Below are 13,759 nucleotides of genomic sequence, written 5' to 3'. Positions count from 1 at the left end.
TCCACAGGTTTGGGTCTAGCTTGTTTCCAATATTAAGAGAAAGATTATGTCTGTACTTCTTTGTAAACACTTCATTTTTCCCTTACACAGCACAATATTGGTGTAGAGGAGCTTCCATAGATAATGATTGATTGATCTAAATATTTCCAAGTTTGCTTTCTCCATGTACTGAGTCATTCTTTTATTCATTTATCCATTTATCTCTTTATTTACTCAATCACCCACCCATCCATCCAACCATCCATCCAACCATCCATCCATACATCCATCCATCCAACCATCCATTCATCCAACCATCCATCCATCCATCCATCCATCCATCCATCCATCCATCCAACCATCCATCCAACCATCCATCCATCCAACCATCCATCCATCCATCCATCTATCCATCCATCCATCCATCCATCCATCCATCCATCCGTTAAACCATCCAACCATCCATCCAACCATCCATCCATCTATCCATCCTTATATGTTTCCAATGACTATTTGAGTGTCCCTATTTGCCTTGCACTATGCCAAGTACTGAAATAGTGGTAGCCACCATTCTGGTGTGGATGACTGTGCACGGAAGTCACATGCCCATCTTGGGGAGAAGTGAACTATGCACTGATAGTTCACCCTAAATGGCTCTTTGTCAGATACCTTCATAATGTGGAAAATGGATAAAAATAACGTAGATTCCCATCACCCACAGAGGTAGTGTGTGGGAACCAGACATGATGAACCTAGACAGGAGAAAACCACAAATCTTTGAAGACATTCTGTATGTACACAGGCAGGCACAAGCAAGTCCATCCCCTAGAAGTTACAGGGAGGCAAGAAGCAGATGTCAGCCTAGCATATGAAAAAGCTAGCTAGTAGAGCAGTATGAAAATGGAATGGGCTGCCTCCAAGGGTAATGAGTTCTCTGGCACTGAAAGAGATTGTACAAGGGCTAGATAATCCTCATTTGCTGAGGATGTCACAAACGGAATTCAAGCATAGAATGAGCAGGTGATTGAACAAGGTGACCTTCAAAGTTCCTTTCACACTCTGAAGTTTCAAAATTCTAGGAGCAAGACTATATTGTTTGTGTCCAACTCAGTGCACAGCCAGTCCAATTAGTGTTTGCCATACTTCCCTTCCCTGAAGCCCTTTAATTCTGCTGGAAATCAGTTGGCAGAGAATACAATAGCCTATCTACCAGATCAGTTGGTTTGCATCTATGAAAATCGTTTAGCAGCAGGAAACCTTAGAGCTATACAATTCTTGACTAGGAAAAACAAAAGGGAAGAGATCTGTCCTGAAAAAAATCAGATGACTTTCAACCCCACTCAGCTCTCCAGACTGAATTTGTACCTGAATTCACAATGTGAGGCAGAAAATTTCCAGCAGTCTTGGGTCACCAGGACCCAGGGAATATCCCCAGCAAGGTCTTTTATGGAGTTATGGGTTTGCTAACAACCATCCTTGTCATCTCTAAAATTCCTGATGGGTTAGCCACCTGCTTAGAACACAAACCTGAGATTGCCTTTTTCATATTAAAGGTTAAAGAAAGTCCAGGAACAGTGGCTTATGCCTATAATCCCAGAACTTTTGGAGGCTAAGGTGGGAGGATCACTTGAGGTCAGGAATTCAAGACCAGCCTGGGCAACATAGCAAGACTCCAACCCTACAAAAAATAAAAATAGCTGGGCATGGTGGCATGTGCCTGTAGTCACAGCTACTCAGGAGGCTGAAGCTGGAGGATCCCTTGAATCCAGCAGGTCAAGGCTGCAGTGAGTCAAGATCAAGTCACTACACTGCAGCCTGGGCCACAGAGTGAGATACCGTTAAAAAATTAAATTAAATTAAAAAGAGTTGATAGAACAAAACAGGAGTTTTGAATTTTTCCCCCACCTCCCCAAGAGTCTCACTTAACCCTGCAAACACAGGAGACAAACGCCAGGGAAGCCACTTGATCACCAGCTGGCAGTAAGATTTAAATGAATTTTCCTGATCCTCTTTTCTGCAGTCACCAACACAGGAGTTCTAGGTGCATCCTGTGACTCCCTTTCATTTCTCAGTAGGAGGAGCAGAGGAATGTGGCTGTTTGGAGAGTGGAGTTTATTGGAGAAATAAATCTCTGTGGCTAAATATGAACCATACAGAGGAAACAAAGGAACTGCTTTTTAATGACTGAGGTTTAAATGAAGCCCAGAGGCCTAAGGCAGAACCCCAATTAAGAAGAGATGGAAAATCAGGGTCCCAGAGACCACTTAAACTTACATAAATATTTACGACTATCCACTCTATACCAGGAATGGTGGTAGTTGCTGGAATTTTAAAGATAAATAAGATACCGCCCTGCTTTCCAGGGGCTGACATTGGAGGGGGGCGATTGCTGTGTGGGGGTAAAGGGAAGAAGACAGGGCAGGGTGAGAAGTGCTGCAATCACGGCATAACATCACGCTGCAGAAGCAACGCTCATCAGGAGGGAGGCAGGAAGGCTTCCGGAGGAGGTGCTGTTTGATCTTGTCCTAAAAGATAGGTAGGAATTTGCAAAGTGGGAACAGGAAAGAGAGTCTTCCAGGCAACAGGAAGAGCATGTGTAGACGAATTGGAGAAGGGTAGAGCCCATGATGTTGGGGAACAATGACAAGTTCAATGTGAGTCAGGTTCCAACAAAGGAGGCTGGATAGATAGATGAGAACCCAACTGAGTAGGTCACAGGTGCCATCCAGACTTTTGAGCTTTATTCTATAGCCAGGGGCTCCCAAAGCTATAGAATCATCTTCAGAGCTTATATCAAAATTCTGATTCCAGGCTGCACCCCCAGAAGTTATGAGTAGGACCTGGAAATCTGCATTTTGACAAGCGCTGCCGCAGATCATGGCGGACGCTCTCCATAGGAGCTGCGGGGCTGCCGTGGGGGTGAGGCAGTGTGTAAGCAAGGAAGGAGCTTGGCTTTGTGTCTGGGACTTCTCAGATGGAGGCCTGGAGGAGGAGGGAGTAGAGGAAGGATCCTCCTGGTGTTTCCCAATAGGGGACGCAGAAACAACAGAGCGTGGCGCTTGCTCCCCCAAGGGATCTGCGAGGACAGGATCTGACAGACACTAAGAATGCCTCTCTCTGGTGGGTGTTCCATGTCTTCCTGGAGCAATGAGCGTAGGTAAAGTAACCTGGGCCAGGGAGAGAGGTTAGGGCAGGATCTGCCTGCTCAGAGGCAGTGCCCTGGAGAGGGTGACTGTCTCCGGGGAGCCAGACCTCACTTAAATGTGCCACTAGTTAAGCCCGAAGCCCAAAAGCAAGGCAGGGGCTGGACCTAGGCTTGGAGCAAAGCTGGAACACAAACAAGTGGCCAGGGAGGCAAACTGGCCTGCCCTGGTGCGGACTCCCGCCAATGCCCTGCCCCACCCAGTGATGTCGTGATGACCACACCAGTCCCCGCGGCTCTGCCCCAGCCTGGCCTCTGGGGGACCTGGCTTCTCAGGCTATAGCCAGCTGCTTGGCCCAGGTAACCGGGCTCAGGGGAAATGGTCTTTCTACTATAGGCCCTCACCCACAGGCTCCCCTGTGCCAGCGAGCAGGGGGACAGAAGTCCAGAGGCCTCCATGGTGACCAACCTTGTCATCTAAACTCATGATAAGTGACCAGTGCAGCTGCCAGCACCTCACTGGTGTTAGAGGCAAGAGAAATGACAAAAGCAAAGAAGCTGCCTTCCTTTGGAGAGGGCTTTGCTGCCATGCACTCATGCTGGGCTGTGTGGGGTGCAGCTATGCCAGGAAACTGAAGAAAAGCCAATCCCCAAGACAGCCACTGTTGAACCACCCAGCAAAAGAGGGCACCCAATGATGCCTTAGAGCAGGGCTTCTCAACTCCTGTGTGATTGCCTCTATTTAAACTATCTTTAACTTTAACCATCTTTGAATGAAATTCATGGATAATGTAACAACCCAATTCATAATTTCAAAAAAATATGTACTTCCCTGACTATCAGAGCAAGGACAGAAGAAAAGTAAATCATGATTGTATATTTCACAGCTATAGTAGGAAACATAATGAGGGAGACACCTGCATGTAGGACTACGGTGGATGAGATAGCTACACGCGCAGAGCAGCGGGGCAGTGCTGCATTGTGACTCAAGCACCAAACAGCGTTGCCATTGGAGACACACTTTCTAAATGTGTGTTGTAGAAGACAGGTGTATTAGTCTGTTTTCACGCTGTTGGTAAAGACATACCTGAGACCAGGAAGAAAAAGAGATTTCCACGTGGCTGGGGAGGCCTCACAATCATGGCGGAAGGTGAAAGGCACTTCCTACGTGGCAGCAGCAAGAGAGAATCAGAGAGCCAAGCAAAAGGGGTTTCCCCTTATAAAACCATCAGAGCTCATAAGACTTATTCACTACCACGAGAACAGCACGGGGGAAACTGCCCCCATGATTAAATTATCTCCCACCGGGTCCCTCCCACAACACGTGGGAATTCAAGATGAGATTTGGGTGGGATACAGCCAAACCATATCAACATATGTTTTCTGAACTGGTGAATACTCTGTAAAGTTTCAAACAAAATAAGGTACAATCTTCCCTCTATTTAGTTGTGCTTTTCTGTAAAAAGGATACATTTAAATTTTGCTAAAAGAAATTCTTTGTGTTTATATGTAAAATAGAATTAGGTACTAGGTTCCAGTGATTGTGGGGTTTTCTTTCAGCTATATGAATGCACAGAAGATACTAGAAAGGGGTGAGTAACACAGGACAGTTCATCATGTGTGACAGTCCCTCACACCGCTGGACATCTCCCCAGCTCCTGCTCACTCAATGCCATGAGGCCCCCTAAATATTGTGACAACTCAATGCATGCACCCACAGATTTCCAACATGCTCCTTAGGATGGTGCTGCACCTCTGGGGTGCACTGCTATGAGGTTTACAAAGCCCTTGCTTGTACATTAAGTGATTTGAGCATCTCAATTGAAGGAGGCAGAGCAGATGGAAAAATTGAGGTGCAGAAAGGATATGTCACGCCTGGGTTTGTGGGGCATTGGCAGCAGAGAGGGAACCCAGACTCTCAACATCTTGGGATTGTATGATGTTATGGGCTGGACTGTGTCCCCCAAAACTTACATGTTGAAGTCCTAAATGCCTGTACCTTCCCAATGTGTCTGTATTCGGATATAGAGTCTTTAAAGAGGTAATTAAGGTCAAGTGAGGTCATACTGGTGGGCCCTAATCCAATAGGACTGATGTCCTTATAAGAAGAGAAGATTGGCTGGGCATGGTGGCTCATTCATGCCTGGGATTGCTGAGGTGGGAGAATCACTTAAGCCTGGGAGGTCGAGGTTGCAGTGAGCCATGAACATTCCATGGTACTACAGCCTGTGTGACAGAGCAAGACCCTATCTCAAAAAACAAAATAAAATAAAATGAAACAAAAAACAAAACAAAACAAAACCAAAAAAACAGAGAGAAGATGAGGACAGAGACAGGCACAGAAGGAAGACCACACAAAGAGAGAGGGAGAAGACAGCCATCTCCAAGCCAAAGAGAGAGGCCTCAGAAGAAACTAACCCTGCCAACACCTTGATCTCGGCCTTTCAGCCTCCAGACTGTGAGAAAATACATTTCTGTTGTTTAAGCCCCCAGCCTGTGGCATTTTGTTATGGCCACCCCAGCAGACTAATACAGATGAGATTTTGAAGATCGTCTAGCCTGACTGTCTGCCCCTGCATAAATTGCCTTGGGATTACCAGAAGCCAATCTCACAGCCTCCTGTCTCCTTCTCCACATACCACTGAGCTAAAAACACAGACGCTGCATCTCACTCTGTAAGCCAGATGAAGTAATTCTCACCCCACCAGGTAAACTCAAAAAGAGTCTCCCACAAGCAAAGTCAATAGGGACACATGTAATAACCTCTAATGATATCTCAAATGTTAGCCAGACCTGTATGGTCCAGATGAGACCAGATCAGGCCAATTAATTACCCAAATTATGTTAATTACCCACATCTCTGGGTTAGGGCCTCATCTGCTTGACCAAATGGAAACTTACTGCCTGGAGTTCATAGACTCACCCAGTGTGCTGACTCATGTCTGGAAACTAGTATTTTTGTGCTCACATCTTGCTTGTCGGGAGGGTGGAGCAGAAAACCAGGTGCCTCGTGACGGCCAGACTCCCCACATGTAATCCACTGCCACTTCTGGTGTTCTGTGCACAGCGACAGAGGGCTCTGGCCCCGCTCTCTAGAGCCCGCCATGTTGAGATAGCTGAGTTTCCTTTCTACTTAAAACATCTTCTATTTTATGCTTAGGCGAGGGGGTCCCGCAGTAAAGCTACCTGAGCCTCCAAATGTTCCAGCTGCCTTCCTGCCCGCATCCCCATGGACATGTCTTCCTGCCCGCATCCCCATGGACATGTCTTCCCAGAGCACACGGGCCGTTTAGGAGTGGCCTCAAGATGGGCTTTTTGGTCAGCTGCTTTGCTGACCCCAGAGCCAACCCTCCCCTTCAACGCTGTCAAGACCACTGGCAAGTTCAGGGTCCTCATTCCCCTGTGGTTGGTTCCCACTGGATATTTTCATGAGATCTACCTGCCTACCCTACTTAAAACTGTGACCCCTTTAGCACTGCTACCTGGCCTCAACTTTCCTTCCCCTCTCCTTCTTCCAGGCTCAATTTTTTCCATGGCACCATCTGACACAATACATGTTTTACGTATTTATTATTGTTTTATTTTACTTAAAACGTAAAGTCTACGAGGGCAAAGGATTGTGTTGCTTTGTCAGGCTCTGTCCCCAGCCAGTACTAACTAGCACAGTGTCTTGCACCCAGTAGGCACCTAACAAATATTTGTATGAGGGGAAATGAGGAGCTACTGAACTGCAGGCCTCACTCAGTCAGCCACAGTGTCCTTTCCCACCAGCATAGGGACAGATCTGAGATGACAGACACCCTTGCCATCCAGCAGCGGCGACTGGAATGTGTTTATGCAGGGGGCCCATATGAGTTTGCTCTCTTGAGAGAACAGGACAAAATCCTGGCCCCACGTAACTTCACTCATTCATTCCACTAGCGTTTCCTGGGTCCTGCCTGTGTGCCCAGCATATGTAGATAAGAAGATGCCATCTCTAGCCCCAGGAGCTCACAGTCTAGTCAGGGAGACAGGCTCATTGCAGAGCAATTAATACTCCAGCAAAAGATGCACACAGAGTGACGAATCCCACTTGTGGAGCTGGGCTTGCTTCGTGGCATTCAAACTGTGTGCTGGAAAATGAATTCATGTTAACAGGCAGTGGGGTGAAGGGCACATTCTCATTGTGCCGGCAGGCGAGGTAAGGGAAAGCGATACAGATACAGGCTGCGTGGGGCTAAAACATGCCACACAAAAGAGGGGCTGTACTTTTTTCTGGGAACCAGCCATTTTGCAACTTTGCTCTGCAGGCCTCTGTGGTTCCTGACCCCCTCCTGAGGGGCCGCCAGGGGAGGCGAAAGACAGGCTGGACTCTGAGCTCCTGACTTGGTTTCAATCAGAACTTCTCCTCTGATCTGTGTTATAAAAATGACCTTCTCACAAGACTTCCTTTTAACAAAGCCTTTGAAAATGAGTGCTATCCACTGCTGACTGCTAGAACTTTCTGTGCTTAGGGAAATGTTCTATATCTGCACGAATACAGTAGCCAGTCATATGTGGGTAACGAGCACTTGAAATGTGGCCAGTGTGATGAAGAAACTTAGTTCTTCATGTTACTTCATTTTAATTGATACAAATTATTAATAAAATTCAAGTAGCCACATGTGGCTAGTGGCTATTGTATTGGGCGCACAGCAAGGCGCTGGGGAGCCAAGGAAGATTTGAACGTGGAAGACCATGAGCAGAACTATGCCTTAGAAGCAGTGTGGCCCCATAATTACCTCAAGAAGTAAGTAAATGTATATCCATTTTCTATTTATTTATTAATTATTATTATTATTATACTTTAAGTTCTAGGGTACATGTGCATAACGTGCAGCTTTGTTACATATGTATACTTGTGCCATGTTGGTGTGCTGCACCCATCAACTCGTCAGCACCCATCAACTCATCATTTATATCAGGTATAACTCCCAATGCAATCCCTCCCCTCTCCCCCCTCCCCATGATAGGCCCCGGTGTGTGATGTTCCCTTTCCCAAGTCCAAGTGATCTCATTGTTCAGTTCCCACCTATGAGTGAGAACATGCGGTGTTTGGTTTTCTGTTCTTGTGATAGTTTGCTAAGAATGATGGTTTCCAGCTGCATCCATGTCCCTACAAAGGACACAAACTCATCCTTTTTTATGGCTGCATAGTATTCCATGGTATATATGTGCCACATTTTCTTAATCCAGTCTGTCACTGATGGACATTTGGGTTGATTCCAAGTCTTTGCTATTGTGAATAGTGCCGCAATAAACATACGTGTGCATGTGTCTTTATAGCAGCATGATTTATAATCCTTTGGGTATATACCCAGTAATGGGATGGCTGGGTCATATGGTACATCTAGTTCTAGATCCTTGAGGAATCGCCATACTGTTTTCCATAATGGTTGAACTAGTTTACAATCCCACCAACAGTGTAAAAGTGTTCCTATTTCTCCACAACCTCTCCAGCACCTGTTGTTTCCTGACTTTTTAATGATTGCCATTCTAACTGGTGTGAGATGGTATCTCATTGTGGTTTTGATTTTCATTTCTCTGATGGCCAGTGATGTTGAGCATTTTTTCATGTGTCTGTTGGCTGTATGATGTCTTCTTTTGAGGAATATCTGTTCATATCCTTTGCCCACTTTTTGATGGGGTTGTTTGTTTTTTTTCTTGTAAATTTGTTTGAGTTCTTTGTAGGTTCTGGATATTAGCCCTTTGTCAGATGAGTAGATTGCAAAAATTTTCTCCCATTCTGTAGGTTGCCTGTTCACTCTGATGGTAGTTTCTTTTGCTGTGCAGAAGCTCTTTAGTTTAATTAGATCCCATTTGTCAATTTTGGCTTTTGTTGCCATTGCTTTTGGTGTTTTAGACATGAAGTCCTTGCCCATGCCTATGTCCTGAATGGTACTACCTAGGTTTTCTTCTAGGGTCTTTATGGTATTAGGTCTAACATTTAAGTCTCTAATCCATCTTGAATTAATTTTCATATAAGGAGTAAGGAAAGGATCCAGTTTCAGCTTTCTACTTATGGCTAGCCAATTTTCCCAGCACCATTTATTAAATAGGGAATCCTTTCCCCATTTCTTGTTTCTCTCAGGTTTGTCAAAGATCAGATGGCTATAGATGTGTGGTATTATTTCTGAGGACTCTGTTCTGTTCCATTGGTCTATATCTCTGTTTTGGTACCAGTAACATGCTGTTTTGGTTACTGTAGCCTTGTAGTATAGTTTGAAGTCAGGTAGCGTGATGCCTCCAGCTTTGTTCTTTTGACTTAGGATTGTCTTGGCAATGCGGGCTCTTTTTTGGTTCCATATGAACTTTAAAGCAGTTTTTTCCAATTCTGTGAAGAAACTCATTGGTAGCTTGATGGAGATGGCATTGAATCTATAAATAACTTTGGGCAGTATGGCCATTTTCATGATATTGATTCTTCCTATCCATGAGCATGGTATGTTCTGGCAAACCGGATTCAGCAGCGCATCAAAAAGCTTATCCACCATGATCAAGTGGGCTTCATCCCTGGGATGCAAGGCTGGTTCAACATTCGCAAATCAATAAACGTAATCCAGCATATAAACAGAACCAAAGACAAGAACCGCATGATTATCTCAATAGATGCAGAAAAGGCTTTTGACAAAATTCAACAGCCCTTCATGCTAAAAATGCTCAATAAATTCGGTATTGATGGAACGTACCTCAAAATAATAAGAGCTATTTATGACAAACCCACAGCCAATATCATACTGAATGGGCAAAAACTGGAAAAATTCCCTTTGAAAACTGGCACAAGACAGGGATGCCCTCTCTCACCACTCCTATTCAACATAGTGTTGGAAGTTCTGGCTAGGGCAATCAGGCAAGAGAAAGAAATCAAAGGTATTCAGTTAGGAAAAGAAGAAGTCAAATTGTCCCTCTTTGCAGATGACATGATTGTATATTTAGAAAACCCCATTGTCTCAGCCCAAAATCTCCTTAAGCTGATAAGCAACTTCAGCAAAGTCTCAGGATACAAAATTAATGTGCAAAAATCACAAGCATTCTTATACACCAGTAACAGACAAACAGACAGCCAAATCATGAATGAACTTCCATTCACAATTGCTTCAAAGAGAATAAAATACCTAGGAATCCAACTTACAAGGGATGTAAAGGACCTCTTCAAGGAGAACTATAAACCACTGCTCAGTGAAATAAAAGAGGACACAAACAAATGTATATCCATTTTCTTGATGAGGAAATTGAGTCTTGGAAAAATACTGTGGCTTGTTGAGAGTTTCATAGCTAGTAAGCAGCTGAAGTGGGTCTTGAAGCGAAGTCTTCTAGCTCTAAACCTGGGAGCCCACCAGGGACATGATCAGAGGATTTATAAAAATGCTACCATTGATAATTATGACTGCACAGACACCTCTTACAAAGTGAAATACAGTTGGTTCTACCTATGCTGGCCATGCCCCAAACTCTACTTTAGGTAGAATGAGCCAATACAATGTTACATGAAAGATTTACATTTGTAAAGTTTTCTTAAAAGAAAAATGTCTGCTAAAATTTCTTCCTAAGTCCACACAATTGCTTTTCTGAAATCATCCACTATAGGGTCTTGTTTAGGCATTAAAATTCTTGTGTAAGTAATCAGCATTTCCTGGCAATAAAAATCTCAGAGAAACAGAGGATTGGACTGCAATAATAATCCCTCTTGATATGATGCATAATAAATGACATCATCTACCAATGTTACCAGCAGTGGGAAAGGTTCTTGTCCCTCACATGGGGCTTATCTTAATCCTCTTGTGCTGCTCTACCAAAATACCACACAGGTTTGGTAATTTGTAACTTATAATGGGCAGATATTTATTGGCTCATAGTTCTGAAAGTTGACAAGTCCAACATCAAGGTGCTGGCATCTGGTGAGGGCCTTCTTGTTGCATCATGACATTGCTGAAGGCATCACATGGCAGAAGGTGGAAGCGCCAAGAGAGAGAGCCCATTCTTAAAGGCCCTTTTACTAAAGAATTAAACCCACTCTGGTGAAGTCTTCATGGCCTAATCACTTCTTAAAGGCCCCACCTCCCAAGACCGTTACACTGACCATTCAAACAAGACCAGAGCTCTTAAAGATAATTTTCTAATGAATATTTTCTTTTTTTCTGACAGGTGAAATAATAAGTGGAGGAAAAGCCTTCAAATTCAACCCTGAAAGTTCAAGCAGTCTTATTTTTCTTTTCCTGACTGCTTTTTCATCCATCTGTCTCAGAAAAATCTTACTAGGGAAAGGAAGCTCCTTGTGCTGGGTGTGGAGTAGGCTGGAGGCAGGTGAGATGGAGTACACACAGGGCCTACATCTTAAAGAGTCTGAACTGTGCAGTAGGAATTTGCAAAGATCTGCACATTCAGAATATACTTCCCAGGCCTCTTTATCCTTGGCACTGCATGCTAGAAGATGGGAAGGAAACACCCATTTAGGCTTTCTAGTAGCCATCTTTTGTTTACTGCTCTTGCCAATGAAGGATTAATGAAAGTTGCTCAGGGGAAAGTAACCTTGTTCTCCACTGACTTACTCAGAATCTAGGTTTATGTAATAGTCAGGACATGCTAGGGTATGTAGCAATAACAAAGAGCCCCTAAACTTAGTGACCCCCAAATAAACAAAGGGCATTTCTCTCATGTTCTATGTCTGTCTAGGGTCAGTTGGAAGCTCTGCTTAAATGGTTACTCACAGACCCAGACCGACAGAGCAGAGTCCTTCTTAAACATTGTCAAGAGCTCTGAAGAATTTCCACTGTCAATTAACACAGCCCCATCCAAACACATACAGATCAAAAAACAACACTGCCACCTACACAGAGTTGGATGTATCTGACATCCACACCAATGACCACCACAGTAGGGACCTGCAGCTTTTTTGTGCCTTTCTTCTTCTTATCTGGGAATTTTACCCTCGTCTTGATGAGCAGTAGCAGAAAATGGATCAAGAGGGCAGGTGTTGCAAGATGCAACAGATCATCTAAAAGTCTTGATTGAATGAATAACCTCCACTCCCAATTCTTTTCAAGTCACGAAACTATTGCTTAGCCCAGGCTGCCCCTGAGGAGATGCTGAAGAACAATGACTCCCCAAACTTTAGGGACATTTAGATGCCTGGTGGAATCTTGGAGCTGGAAGGGGCCTTAGAGGTCATCTCATGTAACCCTAACATCTCAGGGATGAGGAAACTGGAGCCCACAAAGAGGTTTTCCTGAGTCTGACTGGGCAGGGATAGGACTAGAACCCAGCTCTCTTGGATCCAAGGACTGAAAAAGAAGAAATATTCCCCTAGGGCTTACCACAGACCCTGATCTGAAAGAAGTAGAAAAGACAGAGGCTGGAGAGCAGGGCAGGCGGCCCTTGAGAGGGTCCCCAGTAGCACAGTTGCCTTTCTCTATCAGGCCCAGGACAAGCATTGCCTACCTGAGAACAATGGATCAAGGCCTTTACTAACCACAAAACCAGCACCTCTTTCATGCCCTTGGGAGCGCTCCTCATGTTGATGTAAACTACCAACTTGGATGCTGCTTCTAGCTTCCTGTGACCTTCTGAGAGACCTTCTGAGAAAACTATAGCTGTGTACGTAAAAGGGAGAGAAAGAGGTTCAGAGAAAGAAACAGAGGCAGCAGAGGTGGACGGGATGAGAATTTACAGTCTAGAAGAAGCACTTGCTGTGGGCCCTCTCTTGGCCAATCCAAGACCATGTGCTCCAAGGGATACCATCTGAAATGTTCTGCTTTGACTTGGGCAGTGGCTCTTTCCCCGACTAGAATGTAAGCTCCGTGTCAGGATCAGTCCCAGACACTGGGAGACACACTACAGCCTTGGCACAAGGAGTTCTGTAAGTACTTGTTGAATGGGCTGGTAATTACGGGAGGGCATTTAAAGGTTTTAAAACAGAGTGACAGGGTCATGCTTGCCTCTCAGAAAGTTCAAAAAAGAGACACGTATAGCAACATTTGAGTTGAATCTCAAAAGATGGTGAAGTAGGGACTGGAAAACAGGGTAGGTGGAGGCCTTTCCAAGCCAGAGAGAAGAATGAAGGTCAAACAGGGAAAATAAGCAGTAAGTAGTTAGACTACATTCATTGATTCATTCATTTACTCACTCAACCAACACTCATTGAACACCGGCTGTATACCAGGCCTGAGACTGACTGTGTGATGGATGGTTAATTTCATGTGTCAACTTGACTGGGCTAAGGGATGCCCAGATAACTGGTAAAACGTTCTTTCTGGGAATATCTGTGAGGATGTTTCCAGAAGAGATTATTATTTGAATCACTAGACTGAGTAAAGAAGATTCTCCCTCACCAATGTGGGAGGCATCATCCAATCCAATGAGGGCCTAAGTAGAACAAAAAGGTGCAGGAAGGATGAATTCACTCTCTCTCCTTGAGCTGGGACATCTGTCTTCTGTGGTCCTAGGCACTGGAGCATCTCATTCTTGGCACTTTGGACTTTGGGACTGATATAAGTGGTCCTCCCTGCACTCCATTTCTTAGGTCTACAGCCTCAAACTGGAAATTACACTATCAAGTTATAGTCCCAAGTTCTCAGGCCTTTGGACTTGAACTGAATTATACCGTTTACTTTCCGGGTTTCT

Source organism: Theropithecus gelada, chromosome 7b, assembly GCF_003255815.1.
Source record: "Theropithecus gelada isolate Dixy chromosome 7b, Tgel_1.0, whole genome shotgun sequence".
NCBI classification, from domain to species: Eukaryota; Metazoa; Chordata; class Mammalia; order Primates; family Cercopithecidae; genus Theropithecus; species Theropithecus gelada.
This window is presented reverse-complemented; position numbering follows the sequence as displayed.